Here is a 17,149-nt window from a genome sequence, read left to right as displayed (position 1 = left end):
GTCTCTATATCCTTCAGTTCTGCTCTGATCTTAATTATTTCTTGTCTTCTGCTAGCTTTTGAATGTGTTTGCTCTTGCTTCTCTAGTACTTTTAATTGTGATATCAGGGTGTCAGTTTTAGATCTTTCCTGATTCTCGTGTGGGCAGTTAGTGCTATTAATTTCCCTCTACACACTGCTTTCAATGTGTTCCAGAGATTCTGGTACATTGTGTCTTTGTTCTCATTGTTTTCAAAGAACATCTTTATTTCTGCCTTAATTTTGTTATTTACCCAGTAGTCATTCAGGAGCAGGTTGTTCAGTTTCCAAGCAGTTGTGAGGTTTTGTGTCAGTTTCTTAATCCTGAGTTCTAATTTGATTGCAGTGTGGTCTGAGAGCCTGTTTGTTATGATTTCCATTCTTTTGCATTTTCTGAGTAGTGTTTTGCTTCCAATTATGTGATCACTTTTAGAATAAGTGTGATGAGGTGCTGAGAAGAATGTATATTCTGTTGATATGGGATGAAGAATTCTGTAGATGTCTGTTAGGTCCACTTGGTCCAGAGCCGAGTTCAAGTCTTAAATATCTTTGTTAATTTTCTGTCTCATTTATCTGTCTAATATTGACAGCAGGCTGTTAAAACTTCCCACTATTACGGTGTGGGAGTCTAGGTCTCTTTGTAGTTCTCTAAGAACTTGCTTTATGAATCTGGGTGCTCCTGTATTTGATGTATATATATTTAGGATAGTTAGCTATTCTTGTTGCATTGATCCCTTTACCATTATGTAATGCCCTTTTTTTGTCTCTTTTGATTTTTGTTGATTTAAAGTCTGTTTTATCAGAGACTAGGATTGCAACCCCTGCTTTTTTTTCTGCTTTCCTTTTGCTTGGTAAATATTCCTCCATCCCTTTATCTTGAGCCTATGTGTGTCTTTGCATGTGAGACGAGTCTCCTGAATACAGCACACTGATGAGTCTTGAGTCTTTATCCGATTTGCCATTCTGTGTCTTTTACTTGGGGCATTCAGCCTGTTTACATTTAAGGTTAGTATTGTTATGTGTGAATTTGATCCTGTCATATGATGCTAGCTGGTTATTTTGCCTGAAAGTTGATGCAGTTTCTTTATAGTGTTGATGGTCTTTACAATTTGGCACATTTTTGCAGTGGCTGATATTGATTGTTTCTTTGCATGTTTAGTGCTTCCTTCAGGAGCTTTTGTAAGGCAGGCCTGGTGGTGACAAAATTTCTCAGCATTTGCTTGTCTGTAAAGGATTTTATTTCCTTTGCTTATGAAACTTAGTTTGGTTGGATATGAAATGAGGGGTTGAAAATTCTTTTCTTTAAGCATGTTGAATATTGGCCCCCACTCTATTTTGGCTTGTAAGGTTTCTGCAGAGAGATCCTCTGTTAGTCTGATGGACTTCCCTTTGTGGGTAGCCCGACCTTTCTCTCTGGCTGCCCTTCACAGTTTTTTTCCTTCATTTCAACCTGGTGAATATGACGATTATGTGTCTTGGGGTTGCTGTGCTCAAGGAGTATCTTTGTGGTGTTCTCTGTATTTCCTTAATTTGAATATTAACCTGTCTTGCTAGGTTGGGGATGTCCTCTTGGATAATATCCTGAAGAGTGTTTACCAACTTGGTTCCATTCTCCCAGTCACTTTCAGGTACACCAGTCAAACGTAGACTTGGTGTTTTCACATAATCCCATATTTCTTGGAGGCTTTACTAGTTCCTTTTCATTCTTTCTTTCTTTCTCTAATCTTGTCTTCTCCTTTATTTCATTAAGTTGATCTTCAGTCTCTGATATCCTTTCTTGCGCTTTATCGATTTGGCTATTTATAGTTGTGTATGCTTCATGAAGTTCTCGTGCTGTGTTTTTCAGCTCCATCAGGTCATTTATGTGCTTCGCTATACTGGTTATTCTAGCTAGCAATTCCTCTAAACTTTTTACAGTGTTCTTAGCTTCCTTGCATTGGGTTAGAACATGCTCCTTTAGCTTGAAGGAGTTTGTTATTACCCATCTTCTGAGGCCTAGTTCTGTCCGTCTGTCAAACTCATTCTCCGTCCAGTTTTATTTCCTTGCTGGCGAGGAGTAGTGATCCTTTGGAGGAGAAGAGGCATTCTGGTTTTTTCAACTTTCAGCCTTTTTTGCTGGTTTCTCCTCATCTTCTTGGATTTACCTACATTTGGTCTTTGATCCTGGTGATGTTCAGATGGGGTCTCTGAGTGGACATGGTATTTCTTCCTGCTTGTTAGTTTTCCTTCTAAGAGTCAGTCCCCTCTGCTGTAGGTCTGCTGGAGTTTGCTGGAGTTCCACTCCAGACCCTGTTTGCCTGGGTATCACCAGCGGAGGCTGCAGAACAGCAAAGATTGCTTCTTGTTCTTTCCTCTGGAAACTTCGTCCCAGAGGGGCACCCACCAGAGGCCAGCCAGAGCTCTCCTGTATGAGGTGTCTGTTAGCCTCTACTGGGAGATATCCCCCAGTCAGGATACACGGAGGTCAGGGACACACTTGAGGAGGCAGTCTGACCCTTACCAGAGCTTGAGCACTGTGCTGGGAAATCCACTACTCTCTTCAGAGCTAGCAGCTGGGATATTTAAGACTGCTGAAGCTGCATCCACAGTCACCCCTTCCCCCAGGTGATCTGTCCCAGGGAGATGGGGTTTTATCTATTAGCCTCTGACTGGGGCTGCTGCCTGTTTTTCAGAGATGCCCTGCCCAGAGAGGAGGAACTTAGAGAGGCAGTCTGGCCACAGCGGCCTTGCTGAGTTGTGGCGGGCTCTACCCAGTTCGAACTTCCAGGCAGCTTTGTTTAGACTGTGAGGGTAAAATGCCTACTCAAGCCTCAGCAATGGCAGCACCCCTCCTCCCTCCAAGCTCAAGTGTTCCAGGTCGACCTCAGACTGCTGTGCTTGCAGTAAGGATTTCAAGCCAGTGAATCTTAGCTTGCTGGGCTCCATGGGGGTGGGACCCGCCAAACCAGACCACTTGGCTCCCTGGCTTCATCCCCGCTTCCAGGGGAGTGAACGGTTCTGCCTCACTGGCATTCCAGGTGCCACTGGGGTATGGAAAATAAAACTCCTGTGGCTAGTTTAGTGTCTGCCCAAATGGCTGCCCAGTTTTGTGCTTGACACCCAGGGTCCCAGTGGCGTAGGCAACAGAGGGAATCTCCTGGTCTGCGGGTTTCGAAGACCAAGGGAAAAGTGCAGTATCTGGGCCAGAGTGCACCGTTCCTCAGGTACAGTCCCTCATGGCTTCCCTTGGGTAGGGGAGGTAGTTGCCTGACCCCCTGTGCTTCCCGGGTGAGGTGACACCCCACCCTGCTTCAGCTGGCCCTCTGTGGGCTGCACCCACTGTCCAACCAGTCCCACTGAGATAAACCAGGTACCTCAGTTGGAAATGCAGAAATCACCCACCTTCGGCATTGATCTTGCCGGGAGCTGCAGACCAGGGCTGTTCCTATTAGGCCATCTTGCCAGCAATCAGACCAGAGTTTTAAATGGACTACAAAATAGGTCAAACTCTATTTCAGAACTAGAGGCTAGGAATAATGTCTAAACTTGGTTATGAAACTTTTTTTTTTGGTCTGATAGGATAAGAGTGTTTTTATTCATCTTAAGTTTGCATTAACCTTTGTAACAAAGTTATCGTTTTTTTAAACAATGAATGTATCAAATTACCTGTCTCATTAGATAACTAGGTAGACTTTTCCAAGGTGGTTTCAAAATCAAATATCTATTCAAAAATCTTCCAGTGTAAAGCAATAGGAATGAAACAAGCCACGAGAAAGCAGGATATTTTGAGTATATTTTCATACCTTTCTTTAAAGGAGAAGTGCCTATCTAAACAGTTACGGAAACCCAAATTCAAAGTAGATTAAACAAGAAGTAAATTTGTAAACTCTTTTAACTGGGAGACAGGAAGTAGGGAGGGCTTCAGGCGCAATATCATTAACAGTTCAATGATGTCAACAAAGACCCATGTCCTTTCCAAACCTCCCTCTGCCATCAGCATGGCCCTCCTTCCCAGGGTCACAGATGGCTGTCAATGGCAAAACAGGGGTTCTGCGTTCTCTTCTCCTCATCTGGCAAGAGAAAATGGAAAATCTCCATCCGAAGCTTGGATTAAGAATTATTTTCATTTTTGTGTTCTGGCAAACTTGTCCTATGCCCAGCCATGGACCAATAATAGGCTTAATGTGAATGCTATGTGCTGATTGGATTGGAGTAAGTTCTGACTCTGAATCTGGGAATGTGGTCACCTTCTTCAGAGATAAGTTGGGAGGTTGGCTTATCTGAATAAAAGTAGAGAATATGAGATGCTGGAGAGGTGTTCATTAAGGAGAAAATTCCCTGAGATGAGTTAACAATTAGAATTATCTATCTCTGTATCTATCTATCTACCCATCTATCATCATCACCTCATCTCCCTTCTTTCTCTCTCTAAATATATACATGCATGTATGTGAGTCTGTATATATTTATTTTTGTGTGTTTATGTGATGTATGTGTGTGTGTGTGTGTGTATTCCAGGCAGATGTGTGCATATATACCCAAACTTTCCTGAAGACCTTGGAATGAAATGGGTCGTGCAAAGCTAAAGATTATAGAACCCCTTGATTCCTTTATAAACAGAAACTATTTCTAAGATAAGATCAAGACTAATCTTTTAAATTAGTTGACTGTGTATAGAACAACTTGTTTATTTAAAGTCGTCTAATGCAATCAAGGAGTAAATTATAAATAACTAGTTAGCATAAATGGAAAGAAAATAGTTCTTTTTCTTTGAATTCATTTCTTCATGTTTAATTTTTCTTATGCACATATAGAAATGAATAGAAATATTCCCATTTCAATGTGCAAATTCAGCTACTCTATAGTTTGTTTTTTAGTAGCTAATAATAATAAATTTTTTAGTAATATCTGATTTTGAAATATGAAAAGAAGTTTATCTTTTCCTGTTTTAATACAACCTGAAACCCATTTAACTTGCTGTGTTTGATTCTTGGGGACATTTATGTTCAAGGTTCTGTCAAAGCAATCTATTATTCTTGTTTTTACCTGATGGATCATGGAGAAAAATAATGGATTCAGTTATGAGAAACAGTAATAGATTTTTTTTTAACTGCCATAAATTTCTCTCCCTATATTAAATAAAAGGATCAGGAAAAGATAAGTTGAATTTTCCTGCAATGGGCCAGCTCTTCTTAAATTTACCTCCCATAAATTGTAGCAAAGCACTTTTCATATAATGTTTTATTTATGTAATTCAGTTATTTGGAGATGGTGGTGAGGAATGTGAGTACATCATTTCATGTTGTATTTCAAATCTCTTTTGACAGAAACCCTAAGAATTTGCAATAGAGGAAATTCAAGGTTCTATTAAGTTTTTCTTTTTCTTTTTCTTTTTTTAAAGAGGCTGAGGAAGGAAATAAGGGAATAGATTTAAGTTACCTAAGGTCAAAAGAGGCACAGGGTTGACTCTGAATAGTTGTGGAACCTGAATATTTTGTCATCAAAAACAAAGTTAAAGTCAGAGTGACCAGGAATCTGCAAACTGGCTGTGGGAATGGGTAGACTTGAAAGACAACAAAGAATAGCCTGTGGGGTAACATCAGACTAGGGTCACCCTCAACTTTTACTTACAATATCTGTCTGTATAATGACCATGCGAATCTAATGAACCAGGAGGGGCCCACACTCTTCCGACTCTGTGGAAGCCTAAAGGAAACTGTTGCCATTGGAAGGATGCCATACCACCACCTAGCTGGAGCTTCTTGGAGGAAGCAGAGCCCAGCTGGTGTTCCATGGCTTGTCAAGCATATGCCATATTTACAATCACTTGTTTCATGGTCTGGTTGAGCATATGATTTCTGAACCAAAGAGCCTTTCTGGTATTGTGTCTTTGGTGACTCATTATGATCCTTTACAAAGACACATTATGTGAGCTAGAATGGTGATGATTTGGGTACCTTATTCAAATCGCATCATCATTTAATTCAAGAGAAAGACCGTTCTTCAAGTAAATGAGGTTTGTACACCTGGGTATTGGAATTGCCAGTGGGCTGATCTGACAATGTTCGATTCTTGTTTTTTTCTGGAATTATTATGTAGAAGATTCAGTCTATAATCTTCAATATGATGCAAATATTCAGTGTCATAGGATCAAAAAAAAACATGCTGGAAAGTATCTAAAAATCTTTTAAATTCATATCTTAATTTTCAGTGTTATCCTTTTACTGCCTACATTCCCCCACTAAACTATTTTAGATTTTTCTCTGCTTTTATTGAGAAAGTGATGTGAGTAGGGCCTCTCAAGTTATTTATGAAATTTAGAAATATACTGGAGAACAAAATAGTATATAAACCCTGAATTTCAGAACCCTCAACAAGTTTAGCTTCAATCTGCATTCAGATGACACTACAGAGATGTTATAAGATTAAATTACAAGAAAAGAGATGCCCAAGCATTTCCATTTACTCTTCTTGCCTAGGTAGTTCATTTATCTATTATTCATTTGAAGCAACAGATGTCAATGTAACATCTTTTTCATTTTCATGGAGAATAATCACCTCTTCCAGAAGAGGGTACTACATCTCAAACACACCTCAGGTGTCCAGTTAGAAGTATTACCATGCAGGGTATTCAAGTCATATTACCTAATAACCATGAAATTGTATGTTAAGAAAAAATGGTTAAAAGCAACTAAAACCGCCCTGTTTGGAAGAAACTAAATATTGCTTTATAATGATTTTCAGATATTTTAGAATAGAGGCTTCAATTATACTACTTGTGAAAAAGAAAACTGCCTGGTATTAACCAAGTTACATTTAATTTTTATGGTCCACAAAATTTCAGAGTAAAAATATATCATAACTTTTAATCAATTTTCAAAATCTACATTTAATTATTGATTTAAAAAATAAGAAATAAAATCAATTAGCCAGATTTGTATAATTTAAAGCTACCACAGTGAGATTTTTGTCTCTTAAAACATGCATATTTTATATTGTATTCTTTAATATTTATATTATACAGTTACATGTGACACATATTATATATGACTAACTTATATGTAGCAAAGGGATTAAAGAAGACCTCTTTTAATTGTACCACTTATTATAATGCTATTATTTACCCTGATTCAAATGTAACTACTTATAATTTTTAAACATTTTTATTTCTGTATTCTTTAAAATATTAAGGCAATGGTTTTTCTTGAAATTGTATTTTACCCTATGTATTCTATTTTTATTCACACTGGATTTGTTTATTATGATAGTTTTATCAAAGTGATTATTTTTACCTTGACTTTTAAAAGTTGACTTTTTCAGAAGTCGAGTTGGTTGTGGATCTAAAACATAAGTTCAATGTGTTCAGAGCAAGTGAAATGTCTACTCAGTTGACTATGTTAAGAGTTTGCATTTGTATGATGAGGAAAGTAAGTGTGAATCCAGGGGATGTGATCTTGCTGATGCCATTTACTGCAGGTCATCTGCTTCATGTCACCTTTCTCAGAGTCCCAGGCTAGAAACTTCCAGCTTAGATGTTATTGGTTGCTGTGGCAGTAGGAACGAAAGCTGTAGCAGATCTCATGTTGGCAGTTACATCCTTGGGCCCAAAAGATACACATGTCACTTTTGCTCCCACTCATTGGCCACAATTATGTGGCTTCACCCAGACACAAGGAATGATGGATATACAATCTTAACACGTACCCAGACATTGAGCTCTCCAGAAATACTCACTAAGGAGCACTAAAGCCTGTTGCACTGTGTTAAAATATCAAGTAAACTCTAAGTGAGGCTGAGTGGTGGAAGGTCACAAGTACTCAGTTATCCATTCTTTCTTCATTAATTATTTTATTTATTCATTCAGCATATATTGATTGCTTACTAAGTAGAAGACATTGAACTAAATGTTTGGATATCATTGTTAACAACAGAGAAATACACTCTGTTTTTCTCTAAGCGTACGATCAGGGGAGACCGACTGGGCATGTGAATCTTAGCTCACAAACCTACATGCACACTTTTACCTTCTTGTTTTCCTCCTAAGAATTAAATTATTGTCTGAGGATCTATTCTCACTTTCCTCCTTAGTAGCAGAACCAGCTGAAAGATCATACTGCCCTCCCTCTTTTACAGCTAGAGGTTGCGAAAGATATGTAAGAGAAAGTTGGTTTGCAGGACTTGTAGGAAGTATGTACGGTAAACAGAGAGCTGGCATGGGACATTCTTTGTCTTTTTCTCCTTTGTTAATTTTTAACCCTTAACCCTGGCAGCCATCTTAGATCATGAGGAACATGTAGAGATGGAAGTCATTTCTTTTTTTTGTTTTTTCTCTTTCGAGAGGAAGTCTTGCTCTGTCGCCCAGGCTGGAGTGCAATGGCAGGACCTCCACTCTCTGCAACTTCCGCCTCCCGGTTTCAGGCGATTCTCCTGCCTCAGTCTCCCAAGTAGCTGGGATTACAGGCATATGCCGCCATGCCCGGGCTAATTTTTTTGTTTTAGTAGAGATGGGGTTTCACCGTGTTGCCCAGGCTGGTCTCGAATTCCTGAGCTCAGGCAATCCACCCGCCTTGGCCTCCCAAAGTGCTGGGATTACAGGCATGAGCCACTGCACCCGGCCTGGAAGTCACTTTTAAATGGGATGTGGGTCATTTATGAAAGGGAAGTTGCCATGCCATCCTTGGATTGCTGACCTCAGGAATTCTTGTATAGGAGGACTGAAATGCTATGCTATTTAAGCAACCTTGATGCCTAATCTCTATTTCTAGAAACTGGAACACCCAGTTTCTGAATAACACATTATCTACTTAAAACCTTAATTCTGCCAGGTATTGGAAAATAAATGTTATTTCTAGGATTTTTCTCTAAGTGCTATGTTAGGGCTTTGGGGCAGGAGGAATTATCTGGTGCTAGTATCAGGTCATTACATGTCTATGTGGCTATCTGCTAAGATGTCTTCTCTCCCAACTGAAGTGAATGTGGTCTCAACTGTTTCTAATCCATTTCTGTATCCTTCTCTGGTCCAAAGGAAGAATTCAACCCCTCTGCCTAAATGCTCCCACAACGGGGAGCTCTTCTCCCCTCTACCATGCCATATGTGAGGAAGTACTTGGGAGCTTTCCTCCTCTCAGCGTCTACTTGGGAATGAACATAGGTACACTCTGCTCTCAGATTCCCCCAGCTCACCCGGAAGTTGTCCCATTCTTCTTCTTCACATTGTAGAGCAGGGCCTACCAAACTGTGAATGTTCCTTTAACTCCATTCTTTCCTGTGCACTTGAAATCTTTAGTCTTTTATGATGCTGAGCTTAGGTAGAGTGGACCAGAAGACTGATAAATTCATTTCAAAAGCCTTGGATTTTAAAACTCTCACGACAAGAATTTGACTCGTGTTTTCTATTTTTCAACTGTAATAATCCTCCCTTTAGATGATAGAGCCTCATAGTCTAGTAGTCCAAAGAGGGAGGACTAAAGCATAACAGCAAATACCTGGGAAAGACTTTAGCTAATATCTTAAAATAGTATCCTGCAACATATGGAAGTTAAAAGTCACACAAAAAGTACTTAAGTAGGTTATGCTGAGTATTATAGAGAAGAAATGTGGGATGCTGTGAGAGTGAATAACAAATACTCCTAACTGGATCTGGGAGTTAGGGAAAAACGAAGTAAGTGGTGTTTACCTGTGATCTTAAGGATGAAAAGGTTATAAGTACCCCTAGTCCGAAGGTAGGCATGGCGAAGACTTAGACCCAGTTTGATGGGAGTGTGGGAGTGAGGGGGAAAGGACTCACATTAAGGCTGGCCAGGCATGTCCAGTCCCAATCATAGAGGTTCATATAGTTGGGGTTAATAATCAGAATCTTAATCCCACTGGGCAGTCACTGAAAACCTTGAAATTGTTAATATGACCCAATTTTTACCTTAAAATATTATTTTCTTTAAAGTATGGCTTCGATGAGGATAAGAACGGATATGGAGAGATAATTTAGGAGGATGGATTGTCTGGTTGAGAGGTAATAGTAGGTCAGCTTAGTGGAAGGGAGGAGATAATGAAAACAATGATGCACATGAGACATTTGGAAGTGGAACTAGCAGAACTTGCCAACTGTTAGGCTATGTGGGCCAGGAAGAATTATGTATCAAGGATGTCCTCCAGGAGTAATTAAAATATGGGACTATAGAAAGGAAGCTGGTGGGTAGCGGTGATCATAGGAACTTGTTAGTTAATCAGTTTAAGATGTCGTGAAACATTTAATTTGAGATGTTCACTAAGGAGTGCTATTAGCTTTGGCAACGTTGAGGCCCTAAGGAAGAGAATTTTCACCTGAGAAGTGGGATCAACAGTAGACTGCTGTGGGTTGAGGCACAAATGAGAGATATGTGGTTGGGGGCAACATTTATTGGACTGGCAGCTTTTTCCAACATGGAGCTGTGAAGTTGAGAGGAGACATAACAACTAACTGTGACTGTGAAATTCAGAGAATGTGTGTGTGTGTGTGTGTGTGTGTGTGTGTTTCTAAAAATGGGAGAGACTAGGTCTCGTTTAAATGCTCTATAAATGGTTGCCAGAGGTTGTTTCAGCCAAAATAGAGTACATAGAATAATGTAGGAACCTTTGGTGACTCAAATCTGAAAGAATAACCAACTGCTATCTTGTTTATTGAATTTGTATGGATTGCATAATATAGGCCTTCTTTGTTAAAAAATATTTCTTTGCCTTAGGGGAATTTAAGCCTGGAATATAGTAAAAACATATTTTGAAATATACATCTCCTATTCCAGGACTAACCATATACTGAGTTTCATTGTGACATTTTCCTACCTGTTTCCCCAAGATTGATCTAGTTTGTTAATATTCTGAGAGTAAGCAATTTGCTTTTCTTTAGAAATTTGTTTTATCTAGATTAGAGAAACAGGTAAAAAAAGAAAAGTTTCAACTAAATCCAAGTAAAATATCTTTTCATTTTTCTTGAATATGGATATTAGGTCTAATTGAAACATTATGGCTTATTGCAGATGAAGTGTGAAATCCATTTAAGAGTATGTTAAAACAATGTCAAAGAGGTAACAAGAAGCTGAAGTTTTAATGTGTCAGAGAGAAGATATTTGAATCATCTCAAATAATATAATTATAAGAAAAATAAAAGGGAAAAGGAAGGAAAAAGAAAACAAAGAAAAGCAAGGCTATTTTAAGAAAACATATCATCAAAGTCTTTGGAGAAATGTTTCTTCTTTTATCTGGTTAATTGGCTTATGAATAATGCAGAAGTGTTCTTATTTGGCTTTAAAATATCCTTAGTTCAAACCCTAAGTTTTAGGGGCTGAGTCAGACAGAAGTGATTTTGCAATAAAATCTTCCTTGGGCATTATCTTCATCAATCTATTTTCATAGAACTGCAGAATTGTAGAACCGATAGGAACCTTGGAAATCATGTAGTCAGGGTATCAGGAGCGCTTTCCTCTTATGGAATGAAACTCGGAAACAAGAATAATAACAAGCAAGGGATATTTAGTAATTCAAGAGACATTTTTCTTCAAATGAGTCTACTTCATAGACTCTCTAAATCCTAAAGAAAAGGCATAAATAAGGTTGTCTCAAATTGTTTTTTCCCTGTATTTTAGAGAAATGTATAGTGCCTAATTTAGAGAATTGTGAAGATAAAAATTCAAGATTTGATTTTGTAGCTGCACATTACAGATACTATTGTAGGCATGATGTGCAATGTTGCGCAAGTGGGGATGGGTACCAACAACAAGTAATAGCAAAAATTAAAGCAACAGATAAATCAATTTCAGGAGTTCTCAAGCTGACCAGCAGATGGGGGCTCAGATTGCTGCCAAACACTTTATGATCAAAAGAAAAAAAAAGGACCTTAAAAATAATTTAAAATTCTGATATAATATTCAGTGTATAAAAACAATACTGAAAATGTGCTCCCTTAATTTTAAGTACCTATGCTCAGATCTGCAATGAAGGCATTGATTATAGATTACAACACAGTGCTCTACATTTTAAAAAATGCAAAATTACGTAGCTCACGACTCACCAAACTCTAATTATCAAAATAACTGAGTATTCCTCACCAAAACAGAGTTAATAGCATATAGCCCTCATGGATTTTCCTTTTTTACTATATAGATTCTAATATTTCAGCTTTTATTTTTATATGTGTTTTTATGATGCACATTGAATATCTTCCCACATGCCCAATTATACTTCAAATGCATTGAAATGCTCTTTATAAATCTTTGCTGTTTTTCTTTGCTTATTCACTCTTTTAACAAAGAAATATGAATAGACCTCTGTGAAATTAATTTTTTAAAATTACAGGCATTTGAATTATTGTTAACACAAAAAGTAAAACATTTTTAATACTAACTCAAAACTGACAACTAATCATAGTTCATTTTTTCAATCATAGGAGTCTTAAATTATTATTATACCAGTGAAAAACTGCATGACTTTTTTCCCACTGTGCTTTAGAACTTTTACATCAGGAAACAGTGAAAATGATATGTTGTTTGTGGCGTGAACTCTACTTAATTTGGAACCTTAGAATAATTTTATTTTCTTCCATTAAGCCTTTAATGCATTTCAGCATAAAATTTGAGTATATTAATATGTCAAATATTGATTTTGTGTTAACACTTTAAGGTTGTCTAAATTCCATTGATACTTTTTGGTGGATCTGAAAACTAGTTGATCTGTACTTTATTATCTGCTCAATATTAGGATTATAAATCAATGTGTCCAATAAAGAAGAATTATGTCCTGCAGGTTCATTCTATCCTGATAAACACATTTCTAATGAGATGAAGATGTAGAAAGATTTATGTACTTTTTCTGCACAAATGATACAATTATATTTTCTCATATTTTTGACACTGCTTGGTTAAATTCTGGCAGTCTCATGTCCATGTGTCCTCATAGCAAGAAGATTTTAAGAAAGAAAAGTACTACTTGGTTAATGCTGGAAAAAATGTCGATGGAAGGTTGACTTCATGTCTTGTTTGTCTTATTTTTTCTGGGGGTAAAAATAGATGCAAATATATGGAATGTTAGAATCCCAATGTGGTTCTGAGACACTGCTGGGCAAAGAAAGTTTTGATTTTGAGTCTATTTAGGAGAACATTTTATTTACCTACAGAGTAAGCTTTCAGTAATACTTTTATAACTACCAAGTTATAAAAGTTACCAAGCAGGGAAAATGAAGGTAGCAGAAAGGGAAAGGGTGACTGTTCTCTGAGGAACTGAGGAATTTTCTGCTTTCTGACTTCTGCAGGGATTGTTCCATTTTCTCTACTTCATTCTTTTCTGTTTGGCAGAGGGTAGAAATGGGATCACATGAAAAAAGAGAAGAAAGGGAACCTGGACGAAGACAAAAAATGTAGCTAAGCAGAGAGATAGTGAGGTTGTGGGAGAAAACTCATTCTTCCCTGTTGAGACTACAGAGTTAGATTTACAGCATCTATTTTAGTCTTAGCCAGAGATTTACTGACAGGCCTTTGTCAAATCATATCACTTAATTTTATAAGCATTTTTTTTTCTCTTGGTAAAATATTGTTGTTAGCATTTATGAATTGCAATGAGGATTTTGTGAACATAAAGCTATGAATATTTCATGAAGGTCTTGAGATATTTGGATCTAAGTATGTGTTATCAAATATAGCCAACTCTCAAATACCACTTAGTGGGTTATGTGTGAGGAACTTAGTTCTGCACTGATATTCCCTTGCCACATAGCATATTTCTGAGCTGTCTCCTTTCACAAGTTCGTCAGTGTGTAGTTAAGAAAAGCAATCTAATTTAATTTTAGTCTGGGCAGTAAATCTCCTGCTGTGAAGGTTGAGATATAAGGAGGTGGGTGAGTGCCGGTGGTGGAAATGCTTTGGGCTTTCATTCAGTCTTCAATCCGACACCTATTGAGCATCTGCTCTGTGCTAGGGACTGGGTAGCATTGGGAATAAAAATATGAATAACAGAGGAAGACAGTGTGGTTAAGTGATTAAGCTTTGGAGCTAGATTTATTGGATTTAAATTCTAAGTTTGAATTACGAGTTGTTGGTTTTGGTCATGTAACCTAATCTTGTTTACTCCTTGTCTCCTTGTTGTTGTTGTTGTTTGTTTTAATCTGTAAAATGAGGATATTACCTAGAACACAGACCTGTTTTGAGAATTAAGTAAGAAAAGCATTTTGAGCAATGTCTGGCACTGGGCTATATTCTCAAAACATGTTAGCTCTAAAGATTCAGTTTCTGTCCTCCAAGGCTATCATCTATGGGAACATGAATGAATAACCAATGAATATAATATAGTGTAAGTGCTACTACCCAGACATGCATGGACTACTATGAGGGCTCAGGAGACATAGTGAAATCAGATTTGAGGGTTGGTCCAAGTTGGAAGAAGAAATAACCACCAGTTTTGAAGGGAATTGAATTTTATGCCAAGGACCTGTATTCTATCTAGCCTGAAAAATAATTGGCACACGCATATAGGCTTCCAATCTGAGTTTCAAGTTTATGGGACTTATCCTAGAAACTTTAATTGAGGTTTTCAACTGGACCCCTCTTTTAGGACATGAAATAACTTGACCCTTTAGGTTCATCAGAGATTCTGTTTAGTTTGTAGGCATCTGTTTACATTTAAAAAGTTAGTTTTTGGTTAAATCTATTTTTAATCTACCGTCATTTGCCATATTTCTTAAAATACTATAATCTTTGAATTTCATTCCTATTTTAAAACTTTGTAGAGAATTTTGAAATTTCTTGGTTCTCATAAAATGCATTTATTTGCCTCACATTTTTCTTCAAGTTTGGCATATATAATGGAAGAGAAAACACCAGTGCAGTGGAGCCGATTCCACGGTAGTAAACGTAGCATATAAAAGTGAGTTTTGGTAGAGAGAACTCAGTGTGTGAAGAAGAAGGCTTACTCCATGACTCTGTGATCTGGAGGTGACTAATCCGGTTGTCTCATTTTTAAAAAATTGTAAATATGGGTATCACATGCAATAATTAATATAAGAATGCCCAGCACACAGAAGGTTTCTGAACAATCTGAGTTGAATTCCAGTTCATGCTCACACACAGAACCCACTCGTAGTTTAAAATGATCACTTTCTCCTAGAGGTAGTTGGCCTCACATCACATAAGATCAACTATTAGCGGAGTGCCTGGCATGCAGTAGGCAACCAGGACATATTATTTTCTTGAATAAATGAAAAAGAGGACAGTCCAAACCTTCACAACTGAAAACACAGATTTTGGCTTCTTGGCAGATGGCAAGAGAAACATTTTCTTAAAGGGATACTGGAGATGGTGTGGTTTGCCTGTATCTAGATCAGCTGGTGGCCAAGTGGTGAAACTTTCTGCCTCTGGACAAGACATCCACAGAGCTGGTGCCATGAATGAATGTGAAGAATGCAATTTGAGAGCCAAGTCAAAAGACATTCTCTATTAGTCGTCTATTCACTGCTCTGGTTCCGTAGATAATCAAGTGGTGCTGAACCTTTCCTTGAAAGCTTTCTGCAGAGAAGCACAGGAGAGAGCTCCCAATTCACTAATTAGAATACTTGTCTCCAAAATAAATAAAGCAAATGGATTAAATTCATTTTCCTTTAGGGCTAAAATTTATAAGGATTATTTATCTCCACTTCTCTCTCAATGTGAAATCAAAGAAAAAATTACCTAGGGTCGGGATCATAAGAGACTGGATTTAGGGTGAAGATGGGATCATCTCACTTACCTAACTAGATAAAAGAAGAACACTGTTGTCTCAATTTCCAGTCATGCAAAGAACAAAAATTGACAAATATTCCTAAAATACACATGAAGCCTGATATAGTTAATATCAGTTTTTAAGGCTTGTGACTTAAAAATGTGAGGAGACTTGGCTGTCAAGAGAGAATTGCTCTGTTAAATCTTAAACTGAGAAGTTTCCATGTTATGGGAAGGTTCTATAAGGAGGGCTTCCTGAACCATAAAGGAAAATTTTAGATCAAACAAATTTATTATTATAATCGAAATTCAGCTACCCTCAGGCTGTCTGCACTCAAGGTTCCAGGATGATTCGCTACTTACTAATTTTCTCCATCTCGAGATGAGTGTTTTAGATCAAGTTAAAGTGATGATTCATTCATTCATTCATTTTTATTCAGCAGCTATTTATTGAGTGCATATTAGGTGCCAGATATTATCTAGACCCTGCGGATAATGGGACTAGAAAAATCGACTAAGTCTCGGCCTCACATTCTAAGGATGATTCACTCTGACCAAGTATTTCTGTCTGAATACTGCAGTTTTTGTAACCAAAAGGGCAATATTATGGGGATAAAAGGTAAAATTGTGCTAAAGTTCTAATTATGTCATTAATCTTCAGAGCTCTAAAATACTTTCAAATTGTCTGCTAACACTGCTGTATGGTTGAGGTTTTTTCTTAAACTAAATTCCAAGGGCTTGATGATTATTTGAAATCAGTCTCAATTTCCCTGGACCTGGAAAATAGAGAACTGACAAACCTATTTCCTTGCTAAATAAAAATTATCAGGTTTATTTTCATCCTAGAACATTTCTAGAGATGTTTCAAATAGGACTTATATGAAATAATCTGAGTGCCTATGTTTAAATAGTTTTATAAAATATGAAATATTTTGGGTTTTAGTTGTCACAGTTTATATTAGGAGAGCTATGATGGGGCACTGTTGGCAATTTTAGATCTTATAAAATAGAAACTGTGAAAGTATAATTCCTAGTAATGCCTGGACCCTCAGTTCTGTGAGGTGGATCCTCAGTTCTGTGAGGGTCCACCTGATTTTTGTCAATTGCAGTGTTTCTGTGTGTGTATCACCACCACTACCACCACCACCATTACTGCCCACCACTAACAACAAAAACAACACAATCTCTGTCCTCTTTGAAACATCTCATCAACAGACCACAGCTTCAAAGAGCCTAATGAGTCCTGTTGTTACCAAGAAACTTAGATCTTATCTTGGGTTGTGGGTTGCCAAAGGTTTGCAAACATTCTGAGTAACTCTATATAGATATTATACTTTCTGTAGGGAATGTACTCTATAAGTAAAATTTGCTTAGAATGGCTCTGTGTGTAGCCTACTCCATGTCCAAATATGGAAACTATCTCCTTAAAATCTGCAA

Source organism: Rhinopithecus roxellana, chromosome 4 (genome assembly GCF_007565055.1).
Source record: "Rhinopithecus roxellana isolate Shanxi Qingling chromosome 4, ASM756505v1, whole genome shotgun sequence".
In the NCBI taxonomy this organism is placed as follows: Eukaryota; Metazoa; Chordata; class Mammalia; order Primates; family Cercopithecidae; genus Rhinopithecus; species Rhinopithecus roxellana.
This window is presented reverse-complemented; position numbering follows the sequence as displayed.